Source organism: Somniosus microcephalus, chromosome 9 (genome assembly GCF_052327205.1).
Source record: "Somniosus microcephalus isolate GS21.2 chromosome 9, FLI_Smic_1.0, whole genome shotgun sequence".
NCBI lineage: Eukaryota > Metazoa > Chordata > Chondrichthyes > Squaliformes > Somniosidae > Somniosus > Somniosus microcephalus.
In genome coordinates, this window is record NC_140995.1 from 216,589,180 (window position 1) to 216,601,244 (window position 12,065).

Consider the following 12,065-nt stretch of genomic DNA (forward strand, 5'->3'; position numbering starts at 1 on the left):
GTTTCTGACGGAAGGTCATCGACCTGAAACAGTAACGTTGTTTCTCTTTCCACAGATTCTGTCTGACCTGCTGAGTGATTCCAGCATTTTCTGTTTTTATTTACTCATGCAGTATTTCACAGCAACGGAGGGTGACACCCAGAGAATTGTCACACACAGAAAAAATACACTGTGCAGAGCCACAATACCGCAATAAACAGGGAGACATTAGCAGCACCACCCAACTTTCAACAGACTCATCGTGACGTGGGTAACACGCCTGGTTGTGATTTCCTGGCTCTCCCACCCTTTTTTAATTGCACATTAATTACCATAATTTGTCATCTCGCCGACCAGAGGCTGTACGATGTTTAGTCTGCCACTCGCCGCAGAGATACACACTCACCGACTGGAGTGCTTCCAGACCCTTATGAGCGCCCTTCACGTTTCTTGAACACTTGAACATTTATGGATTTTCGAACGCGGCCCTGATTTTTCCACATGTCTGGAGTAACAATGGTCCTGTCCACGCAGAGTTTCTGCAGGGTGCTTTGCCTGTAGGATTTGAAAGCTGTACAGCTCCATAAACCTATCGGCATGTTTCAAACTTGTATTACAAATGTTGCCCAAATACCCACAAAAAATGGTAACTCATTTGTTTGCCAAAGAGCCACATTTTTTTCTGGCACAGGATCTCCCGTCTTACACAATTATTATTTATTAATAATTACAAGTATTTTAATAATGACTAATTATTGGTAATTGATAAATATTATTAATAACTACAATGTCTTCATAATGCAGCCCTGGGACCTTTTTGTGACCCTTCTTCCCTTCTTCACCCACAGACTTTTTGCTTTGGGCCCCTCCACTCACAGCCTCCCCACAGCTGTGAGATGTCAACTAGCCGGATGCGACACTCTTCCATCTGTGGTCAGCCGTGGCTGAGTTGGTAGCACTCTTGCCTCTTGAGTCATGAGGTTGTGAGTTCTCAGTCCCAGGTTCTCCAGAGACTTGAGCACAAGATCTAGGCTGACACTGATGCAGCACTGTGGGAGCTCTGCACTGTCAGAGGTGCTATCTTTTGTATGAGACATTAAACAAAGGCTTTGGGCTGGATTTTGATACTGGGGCGGGCTGGGGTCGTGTAATCTGCATTTCGTGTTAGCCACAGATTCTAAATTGATGTGGGAAAATGATGCAATTTTAACTTAATTGGCCAATTGAGTTCCAACATGTGGGAACCCATGGCCAATGAGTTTTTCCAGTCTGAAAGTCGCCTCCGATGACGTCATCATTGCTGCAACAAATCTTTTTTCTTCTGCAGGCTGCCAACCTTTTGGTCTTTGCAGTGAGAGGCACCTACAGTAAGAATGGCCAAGCCAGAGACCTAGGTCTGCATCCCACTTCGATGACGTTGCCCTGCAGGCTTTAGTTGAGGGAGCAAGACACATAAAGAGGTGCTCTTCGCTTCTTCAGGGAGGAAGAAGCCCCCCCAGCAGACCAAGGCTGTGTGGATCCAGGTGGCCCAGGAGGTCAACGCTTTGTCAGTAACCCGCAGAACCTAACTTCAGTGCAGGAAGAGGTTTCATGACCTTCTGCGCACTGGAAAAGTGAGTATGAATTTCCCATCACCCTCAATCTGATCCCCATTGCCTCTCCTCACCAGCACTCTGCTTTAGCAATCTCTTCCTCCACATCCCACTTGACACTGACATCCATACACCCTTACCCATTCCCTCTCTCTCTATGGTCACATTCACCTAACTATTCGACTATGCAGCCCTCACACTCCCTATCTCTGTGATGCTATGAAAACAACAGACAACACACAGGGAGGGCCCTTGGTCTTGCCACCTCACTCCATCTTTGTCTCCTTCTAAGCATCTATGGTATGGATTCTCTACACTCACTCCTTCATTCTCACTCAACCTCCACTTGTCTCCCTCATTGCAGGAAAAGAGAGCTCACAATAAGAGAGAAAGAGTGAGGACAGGAGGAGGGCCACCCTCAGTAGCCCACCTCACTCCCTGGGAGGAGGCGGTCCTGGAGACTGTGGGAGTGGAGGATGATGCGCAAATGGGGGACGGACAGACGGGTGCATCACAGCAAGCTGGTGACAGAATAGTTTTCCATCTCTCTCATTGACATTGCATGAGTCACTGATAATGATTCTGAAGCTCTAACAGATGGACTAATGATCATCTGCAATATGCAATGTGCATGTAACCTTGGCATCGCATCTCTGACTCTTCCCTTTACTCCCCCACAGGACCATCACAACCACTAGCCAGGAGGAACAGCCTGAGCCTCAAGACTCCTCAGAGGAAGCTGCAACTTCTGAGGGCGCAGCGTCAGCTGAAATAAGTGCACCCAGCACCAGCGCAGACACTCACACCTCGGTGGGACCTTCAGGACATAGAGTAGAGTTGTAACCTGGTGTATCACAGCTCAAAAGTGAGCATCAGCAGATGGTGGAGACAGGGACAGCAGTGGAGAGTTCTCGTCGGAGGGCGCAGGACTCTGCCAGCTCGGCTCAGCTGCATGTCGACCCTCTGCCTCTGGGTCCATCCAGAAGAACAGCGGTGCTGGAACTCCAGGAACAGATGCAGGAGTCTTTGGCAGGTTTTGTCTCCAGGGTCGCTGCGAGTGTGGAGCGAGTGGAGGAGTCCATTGCGAACATGAGCAGAGCCTTTGTGGAGTCATTGGCGCATGAACGCATCACCATGGAAAGGATAGCAACCTCCATGGAGGTGATAAGTCTCCAGGGTGCAGAAAACATGGTGAGTGTTCTGAATAGAATGACATCTCTGGAGGAGCGATGGTCATCTATTGAACAGAGAAACCAGACGTTCATGGAAGTCCTTCCGAGTAGGGCTGCCAGCGCAGATACGGGTCCCCATGGCCCCCCTGATGTGCAGCAAGGTGCTCTCAAGCCACTTGCAAACGCTGAGGGGGACCTGACCCATGAGAGGGAAGTTGATGGCAGACATCAAGGAAGTGGGGACTCCTCTCCAAGCGCTCACACTTCCATGCCACTGCAGAGCACTCGGTCAGAGCCCCACCTGAGTCCACACCCAACTGAGATCGGCGTCTCAACCCCTGCACAGCCGCAGGAGCAGCAGACTGTTGGTGAGCCCTCACAGGTTCACAACCCCAGAGGATGCCCGCCAAAGGTGTCGAGACAGGAGCAGCAAGAATGTGAGCAAGGCCTCCACATCTGCTGAAGCCACAGGGGAAGCACCATGTAGGAGCACGCGTAAGAGAAAGATACTGCACAAATAGTCACAAGGGTAGTCACTTGGGTGAAATTTGATGTTTTATGTTAAAAAGCCATCAGATGACTCCTGTAAATAAAAAATCTGATGGCTACTGCTGTAGTTGTGGCATGTGTCATTTCGCGAATGGGACTTCCACATTGAGGGCTTAGGGTGACTTGCAATTGTCAGTATGGTGGTCAGAGTGCTAGGAATCCGTTGGTTCTTGGCCATTTTCGATGCTCAGGTAAGAAGCTGTGAGGCAAAAGTGCTTGATTGGCTAGGCTAAGCAAATCTGGCCAAGATGAGTGCTTTCCTTGCATCCCGGGCATCAATGTGGTTGCGCGCTGGCGCCTTCTGGCCTGTGCAGCTTCAGATGGGTGAGCAGCAGCTTGGCGCTCCTGTTGTTGCTGCTGCTGTTGGTGCTGCTGCTGTTGGTGCTGCTGTTGTTCATGGTTCTGCTAGTGCCACGGCTGGTCTTCGTCCTCATCTGATGTCCAGAAGGGAAGGAAATAAATGGCTCCCATGCTTCTGGTATATGCCTCAGTTGAGGAAGCGCTCAGTCAAGGTGGCGAGAGGGGTTTCCCAGGAGGTCACACTGGAGATGGGTGTCAGGCTCCAAACTTCCACAGCTGTGGTTATGCCTTCTAAATGTTCTCCCAGACCTGAGACAACAAAGTCCTGCCACCTGCAAATGATGGCTGATCAAATATCCTCATTAATGGTTGAGCTGCAGCTTATAGTCAGCAATCCAATTACGCTACCAGCAGGTTTCACCGTCGTGTTTCAGAACAGGAGTACTTCACGTGGGAAAATGGTTAAAATCGCAAGGCCTTTCAAAATGGCATTATAGAGGCAATTTAGTGCTTGTTAAGGGCCTAAACGGCCTATCCCGCCTCTTGGAGGCGGGACAGAGACGGGACCAGTAGACACGATTTAATGAAAATTGCTTGGAGGCGGGATGGAGGCGGGTTGGACCCGCCCGCCAGTTTTTGCAATTTTAACCCCCCACACGCCTCCAATCCCGCCTCAACGGCCCAATGAAAATCGAGCCCTTTGTCTTCCCTCTCAGGTGGATGTGAAAGATCCCATGACACTGTTCAAAGAAGAGCAGGGTAATTCTCCCCGGTGTCCTGGCCAATACTTATCCTTCAACCAACATCACTAAAACAGAAGTTGCTGTTTGTGGGAGCTTGCTGTGCGCAAATTGGCTGCTGCGTTTCCTACATTACAACAGTGACTACACTTCAAAAAGAAAGTACTTCATTGGCTGTAAAGTGCTTTGGGGCATCCTGAGGTTGTGAAAGGCGCCGTAGAAATGCAAGACTTTTCTCCCCTTTATATTGCTCTCTAACAAAAGAAAGGAAGGGAATGCCATTGGCAGACAGTCTGAGCCCAGCTTTCATGGGGCCATTGCTGGCTCAGCATTGAGTTATTCAACAGAAGTAATAGTCCCGTCAGTTTTATTTTCTCTCGCTGTGGTCTCCCACTTGGCAACTGACTACAAGGGCCTAGCTGAAATCAGAACCTCACTGTGTGGGGAACCCCATCATTCCAAGCTGCGGCATTCCTGAGAGCAGCCCTTGAGCAAGACATTGGTTGGGATTGTAGCCATTGTCAAATTGCTAGTGAGTAATCTGCCTGCGGCATGTTAATAAACAAACTGCACGCAGGCTGCAAATTGTGGAGGTTGGATATTTTACTTTCTGCACTCACTGAGTGGCTGAACCGACTGGGGCTCTTTTTTCTAGTAAAGAGAAGACTGAGCGGTGATCTAATAGCGGTCTTTAAGATTATGAAAGGGTAGACGCAGGGAAGATGTTTCCACTTGTGGGCGAGACCAGAACGAGGGGCCATAAGTATAAGATAGTCACTAATAAATCCAACAGGGAATTCAAGAGAAACTTCTTTACCCAAAGAATGCAAAGAATGTGGAACTCGCTACCACAAGGAATACTTGAAGCGAATTGTATTGATGCATTTAAGGGGAAGCTAGATACATGAGGGAGAAAGGAACATAAGAACATAAGAAATAGGAGCAGGAGTAGGCCATTCGGCCCTTCGAGCCTGCTCCACCATTCAATAAGATCATGGCTGACAACCTGCTTCAACTCCATTCACCGGCCCTATCGCCATATCCCTTGATGCCTTTACTAGTCAGAAATCTATCGACTTCTGTTTTGAATATACCCAATGACTGAGCCTCCACAGCCCTCTGGGGTAGAGAATTCGAAAGATTCACCACCCTCTGAGTGAAGAAATTTCTTCTCATCTCAGTCCTGGATGGCCGACCCTTACAGGACTATAACTAGAAGCTTATATCGATATGGTTCGATAAAGAGGGGTGGGAGGAGGCTCGTGTGGAGCATAAACACCGATATAGACCTGTTGGGCCGAATGGCCTGTTTCTGTGCTGTAAATTCGATGTAATTCTATGTAATGGTTCAAACTCGCTTTCTTTGGTATGTATTTAAGTGAAAACATGTAGGCAACTAGACAGGATATCACGATCCCAGAAAGGAGCAGCAATCAAAGAATAGAACACTGGTTTCTGGTCTAGATATCGGTGGGGGAGGGTATTATGGCCTTATTTCCATGAATACCACCAGCGCTGCATCTTTTCACTGCTGGCATTACTTTAATAATAATATTAGTTTTGTTTTGCTGCTTCTGGGTTTCAACTGTATTCAACACCTGAACTGGTGAAAGGTTCTATCTTCAAAGGGGAAGAAGGTATAACCCGCTCTGCAGTAAAATGTGAGCCATATGTAAAAACTTCAAATGTTGTTTTAAACTCCTCTCCCCCCACTACATCGCTGTAAAAACACACAGCTGGAGTCTTGGCCTGCTGAGAAAACATGTCCGTGAAGAGGAAATATTATTTTTTTTTAAATCATTATGGTCTCCTTTTTTTAAATAACCGTTTAAACTTTAAGTTTCATTCTGCTAATGTAAACGAGCGGGATTTTGTTTTAATTCATTCATGGGATGTGGGCGTCGCTGGCAAGACCAGAATTTATTGCCCATCCCCAGTTTCCCATTGAGAAGGTGGTGGTGAGCCGCCTTCTTGAACCGCTGCAGTCCGTGTGGTGAAAGTACTCCCACAGTGCTGTTAGGGAGGGAGTTCCAGGATTTTGACCCAGCGACAATGAAGGATCGGCAATATATTTCCAAGTCAGGATGGTGTGTGACTTGGAGGGGAACTTGGAGGTGGTGTTGTTCCCATTGCCCTTGTCCTTCTAGGTGGTAGAGGTCGCGGGTTTGGGAGGTGCTGCTGAAGAAGCCTTGGCAAGTTGCTGCAGTGCATCTTGTAGATGGTACACACTGCAGCCACGGTACGCCGGTGGTGGAGGGAGTGAATGTTTATGGTGGTGGATGGGGTGCCAATCAAGTGGCCTGCTTTATCCTGGATGGTGTCGAGCTTCTTGAGTGATGTTGGAGCTGCACTCATCCAGGCAAGTGGAGAGTATTCGGGACCAGCGGGAGCAGCGAGGAGGAGCTCGGCAGGAAACCCGGCGACCAGCGAGGCCCGAGACCAGTCGGGAGCAGTGTGAGACCGGTATAAAAACCGGAGAGAGGCGAGGCCCGAGACCAGTCGGGACCAGCGGGAGCAGCGAGGAGGAGCTCGGCAGGAAACCCGGCGACCAGCGAGGCCCGAGACCAGTCGGGAGCAGTGTGAGACCGGTATAAAAACCGGAGAGAGGCGAGGCCCGAGACCAGTCGGGACCAGCGGGAGCAGCGAGGAGGAGCTCGGCAGGAAACCCGGCGACCAGCGAGGCCCGAGACCAGTCGGGAGCAGTGTGAGACCGGTATAAAAACCGGAGAGAGGCGAGGCCCGAGACCAGTCGGGACCAGCGGGAGCAGCGAGGAGGAGCTCGGCAGGAAACCCGGCGACCAGCGAGGCCCGAGACCAGTCGGGAGCAGTGTGAGACCGGTATAAAAACCGGAGAGAGGCGAGGCCCGAGACCAGTCGGGACCAGCGGGAGCAGCGAGGAGGAGCTCGGCAGGAAACCCGGCGACCAGCGAGGCCCGAGACCAGTCGGGAGCAGTGTGAGACCGGTATAAAAACCGGAGAGAGGCGAGGCCCGAGACCAGTCGGGACCAGCGGGAGCAGCGAGGAGGAGCTCGGCAGGAAACCCGGCGACCAGCGAGGCCCGAGACCAGTCGGGAGCAGTGTGAGACCGGTATAAAAACCGGAGAGAGGCGAGGCCCGAGACCAGTCGGGACCAGCGGGAGCAGCGAGGAGGAGCTCGGCAGGAAACCCGGCGACCAGCGAGGCCCGAGACCAGTCGGGAGCAGTGTGAGACCGGTATAAAAACCGGAGAGAGGCGAGGCCCGAGACCAGTCGGGACCAGCGGGAGCAGCGAGGAGGAGCTCGGCAGGAAACCCGGCGACCAGCGAGGCCCGAGACCAGTCGGGAGCAGTGTGAGACCGGTATAAAAACCGGAGAGAGGCGAGGCCCGAGACCAGTCGGGACCAGCGGGAGCAGCGAGGAGGAGCTCGGCAGGAAACCCGGCGACCAGCGAGGCCCGAGACCAGTCGGGAGAGAGCAGCAGCGGAGAGGCAGCAGTCGGCGAGACTCGGGGCCATTTAAAAAACAGCTGAGGCGGAAGTCCAGCTCTTGAGCTTTTTTTCAGAAGCGGACCTGGTGGGAAGCACCCAGGTGAAAGATATTTAAGGAGGGTGGTGGCTTAAACCCGAGTTCCTACAGAGTAGGAACCCCCACCGCCCCCCTCCTCTAACCTAGTAGTCTTTTAGCAGCTGTCTAAAAACAGAGGTCACAAATTTTTTGGTCTCAGTTTCTTTTCAGCAGGGCAGGAACCGGGAGGAGCGGGAAGTCGGCGTAGGACCAAGGGGACACAAGACCGGGAAGTCAGCGAAAGACCAGGGAGGTAAGACTAACTGGTAAGTACTTTCCTCAAACCTTCCTAGGAAGTAAAACCAAAACTAGTGGGATTTGGTTAGTTTAAAAAGGAATAAGAGGAGTACAGTATACATTGGTCTAAGTAAGCTTCGGGAAAACAAAAGTCGATAAATAAACTAAAACTAGAAAATTAAAAGTAATATAAGGGTTAAGTCATGGCAGTAGAGCTCGGACCTGTGTCATGCTCCTCCTGTAACATGTGGGAAATCAGGGACGCTTCCTGTGTCCCTGACGACTATGTGTGCAGGAAGTGTGTCCAGCTGCAGCTCATGTGGGACCGCATGACGGCCCTTGAGCTGCAGATGGACTCACTTTGGAGCATCCACGATTCTGAGAGGGGTGTGGATAGCACATTTAGTGAGTTGGTCACACCGCAGGTTAAGGCCAGCGTAGACAGTACATGGGTGACCAAAAGGCAGAGCAAGGGCAGGAAGGTAGTGCAGAAATCCCCTGGGGTTGTCTCCCTTAGCAACAGGTTCACCGCCTTAGGTACTGTTGTCGGGGGGGGTGACACATCGGGGGAAGGCACCAGCAGCCAGGCTCATGGCACCATGACTGGCTCTGTTGCAAAGAAGGGAGGGAAAAAGAGTGGCAGGGCTATAGTAATAGGGGATTCGATTGTAAGGGGAATAGATAGGGGTTTCTGTGGTCGCGACCGAGACTCCAGGATGGTATGTTGCCTCCCTGGTGCAAGGGTCAAGGATGTCTCGGCGCGGGTGCAGAACATTCTGGAGGGGGAGGGGGAACAGCCAGTTGTCGTGATACATGTTGGTACCAACGACGTAGCTAAAAAAAGGGAAGAGGTCCTACAAGTAGAATTTCGGGAGTTAGGAGCCAAGCTAAAAAGTAGGACCTCGAAGGTAGTAATCTCTGGATTACTACCAGTGCCACGTGCTAGTAAGAGTACAGAGAACAGGATAGTTAGGCTAAATACGTGGCTTGAGCAGTGGTGTAAGAGGGAGGGTTTTAAATTTTTGAGGCATTGGAACCAGTTTTGTGGTAGGTGTGACCTATACAAAAGGGACGGTCTACACCTGTGCAGAGATGGAACTGATGTTCTCGGGGTAATTTTTGATAAAGCAGTTCGGGAGCATTTAAACTAGTATGGCAGGGGGCTAGAAACCTATGTAGTGAAATAGAGGAAAGTGAAAGGCAGACAGAAATAAATGATAAAAGGGTGAGGAACAAAAAACAAAGGGCCAAACTAATTCATAAAAAATGTGAGCATAAAAAAAGCCTGAGGGTTTTATACCTTAATGCGAGAAGCATCAGGAACAAGGTAGATGAATTAGCTGTGGAAATAGAGGTTAATAATTATGACCTAATTGGGATTACGGAAACATGGTTGCAGGGTGAGCAGGGCTGGGAGCTTAACATACAGGGGTATTCAGTATTTAGGAAGGATCGACAAAAAAGAAAGGGAGGAGGGGTAGCATTGCTAGTAAAAGAGGGGATAAATGCAATTGAAAGGAAGGATATTAACTCAGTTAATACAGAATCTATATGGGTGGAGCTAAGAAATAGCGAGGGGCGAAAAACATTAATAGGAGTGGTATATAGGCCTCCAAATAGTAAAATAGAGGTTAGGGAGGGCATCACGAGGGAAATTAGAGAAGCGTGCAATAAGAGCACAGCTGTCATCATAGGTGACTTTAACTTACATATAGATTGGACTAGCCTAATCAGTAAAAATAATGAGGAGGAGGAATTCCTTGAGTGTTTGAGGGATGGTTATCTGGATCAATATGTCGAGGAACCAACTCGGGAACAGGCTATATTGGACTGGGTACTGTGCAATGAGAAGGGACTAATCAGTAATCTTGTTGTACGGGGACCCTTGGGTCAGAGCGATCATAACATGATCGATTTCTCACTCGAAATGGAGAGCGAAGAAATTGACTCAGAGACTAAGGTCCTGAATTTAAACAAGGGGAATTATGATGCCATGAGACGGGAACTGAGTAGGTCTGATTGGACAACGTTCCTGGGAGGACTGGAGGTAGATAAACAATGGCAAACATTTAAAGATAGAATGACAAAATTGCAAAAATTGTTTATACCAATCTGGCATAAAAGGAAATCTAAAAAGGTGACTCAACCGTGGATAACAGGGGAAATTAGAGACAGCATAAAATCCAAAGATAGGGCGTATAAAATAGCCAAAAAAAGCGCCAGAGCGGAAGATTGGGAACAGTTTAAGATAGAGCAAAGGAGGGCAAAGGGCATAATCAAGAGGGGCAAAATAGCTTACGAAAACAAGCTGGCGGAAAATATAAAAACTAACTCCAAAAGCTTTTATAAGTATATCAAAAGGAAAAGACTGGTGAAAACCAAAGTTGGTCCATTGCAGTCAGATACGGGGGAATATATAATGGGAAATAAGGAAATGGCAGATCAACTAAATGCATACTTTGGGTCAGTCTTTACGAAGGAAGACACAAAAAACCTCCCTGGGATATCGGGAAAAATAGGGACATTGGCAAAGGAGGAACTGACGCAAATCAATATCTCTAAGGATATGGTGTTAAGGAAGCTAAAGGGATTGAAGGTGGACAAATCCCCAGGGCCTGATAACATGCATCCTAGGGTACTGAAGGAGGTGGCCCTAGAGATAGCGGATGCACTAAGGATGATTTTTCAGAATTCATTAGACTCGGGAACAGTGCCGATGGATTGGAGGGTAGCTAACGTTACCCCACTATTCAAAAAGGGGGGTAGGGAAAAAGCAGGTAATTACAGACCTGTAAGCCTTACATCAGTTGTGGGCAAAATGCTGGAGTCCATCATTAAGGATGAAATAGCGGAGCACTTAGCAAATGGGGACAGGATAGGACAGAGTCAACATGGATTTACAAAGGGTAAATCGTGCTTGACTAATCTATTGGAATTTTTTGAGGGAGTAACTGGTAGAATAGATGGGGGAGAGCCAGTAGATGTGGTGTACCTGGACTTCCAAAAGGCCTTCGATAAGGTCCCACATAAAAGATTAGCATGGAAAATTGAGGCTCATGGGATAAAGGGGAAAGTTTTGGCGTGGATAGGGAACTGGCTGTCAGATAGAAAACAGAGAGTTGGAATAAACGGCTCATTTTCTGAATGGCAGGCAGTAACAAGTGGGGTACCACAGGGATCTGTCCTGGGCCCCCAGCTGTTCACAATTTACATTAATGACCTGGATCAGGGAGTCGGATGCAGCATTTCCAAATTTGCAGACGACACTAAACTAGGAGGGGGGGTGGGCTCAGAGGAAGAGACCAGGAAGCTCCAGAGCGATTTGGACAGACTGGGCGATTGGGCGGATAAATGGCAGATGCACTATAATGTGGACAAGTGCGAAGTTATCCACCTTGGGTGCAGGAACGGGAGGGCAAATTATTATTTAAATGGCAATAGATTGGGAGAGGGGGAAGTACAGAGAGACCTGGGTGTTCTTGTACACCAGTCACTGAAGGCGAGCATGCAGGTGCAACAGGCGGTCAAGAAGGCAAACGGTATGCTGGCCTTCATAGCAAAAGGGTTAGAATACAGGAACAGGGATACCTTGCTGCAGCTGTACAGGGCACTGGTGAGACCACACCTCGAGTACTGTGTACAGTTTTGGTCGCCTCATCTGAGGAAGGATGTTCTTGCCATGGAGGGGGTGCAGCGGCGATTCACCAGGCTGATACCAGGAATGGCGGGAATGACCTATGAGGAGAGACTATGTAGTTTAGGGATGTACACACTGGAGTTTAGAAGATTGAGAGGGGACCTCATAGAAGTGTATAAAATTCTGACAGGTCTAGACAGACTGGATGCAGAAGGAATGTTTCCCTTGGCGGGTGAGAACAGAACTAGAGGACATAATTTAAGGATAAGGGCTAAACCATTTAGGACAGAGATGAGGGGGAATTTCTTCACTCAGA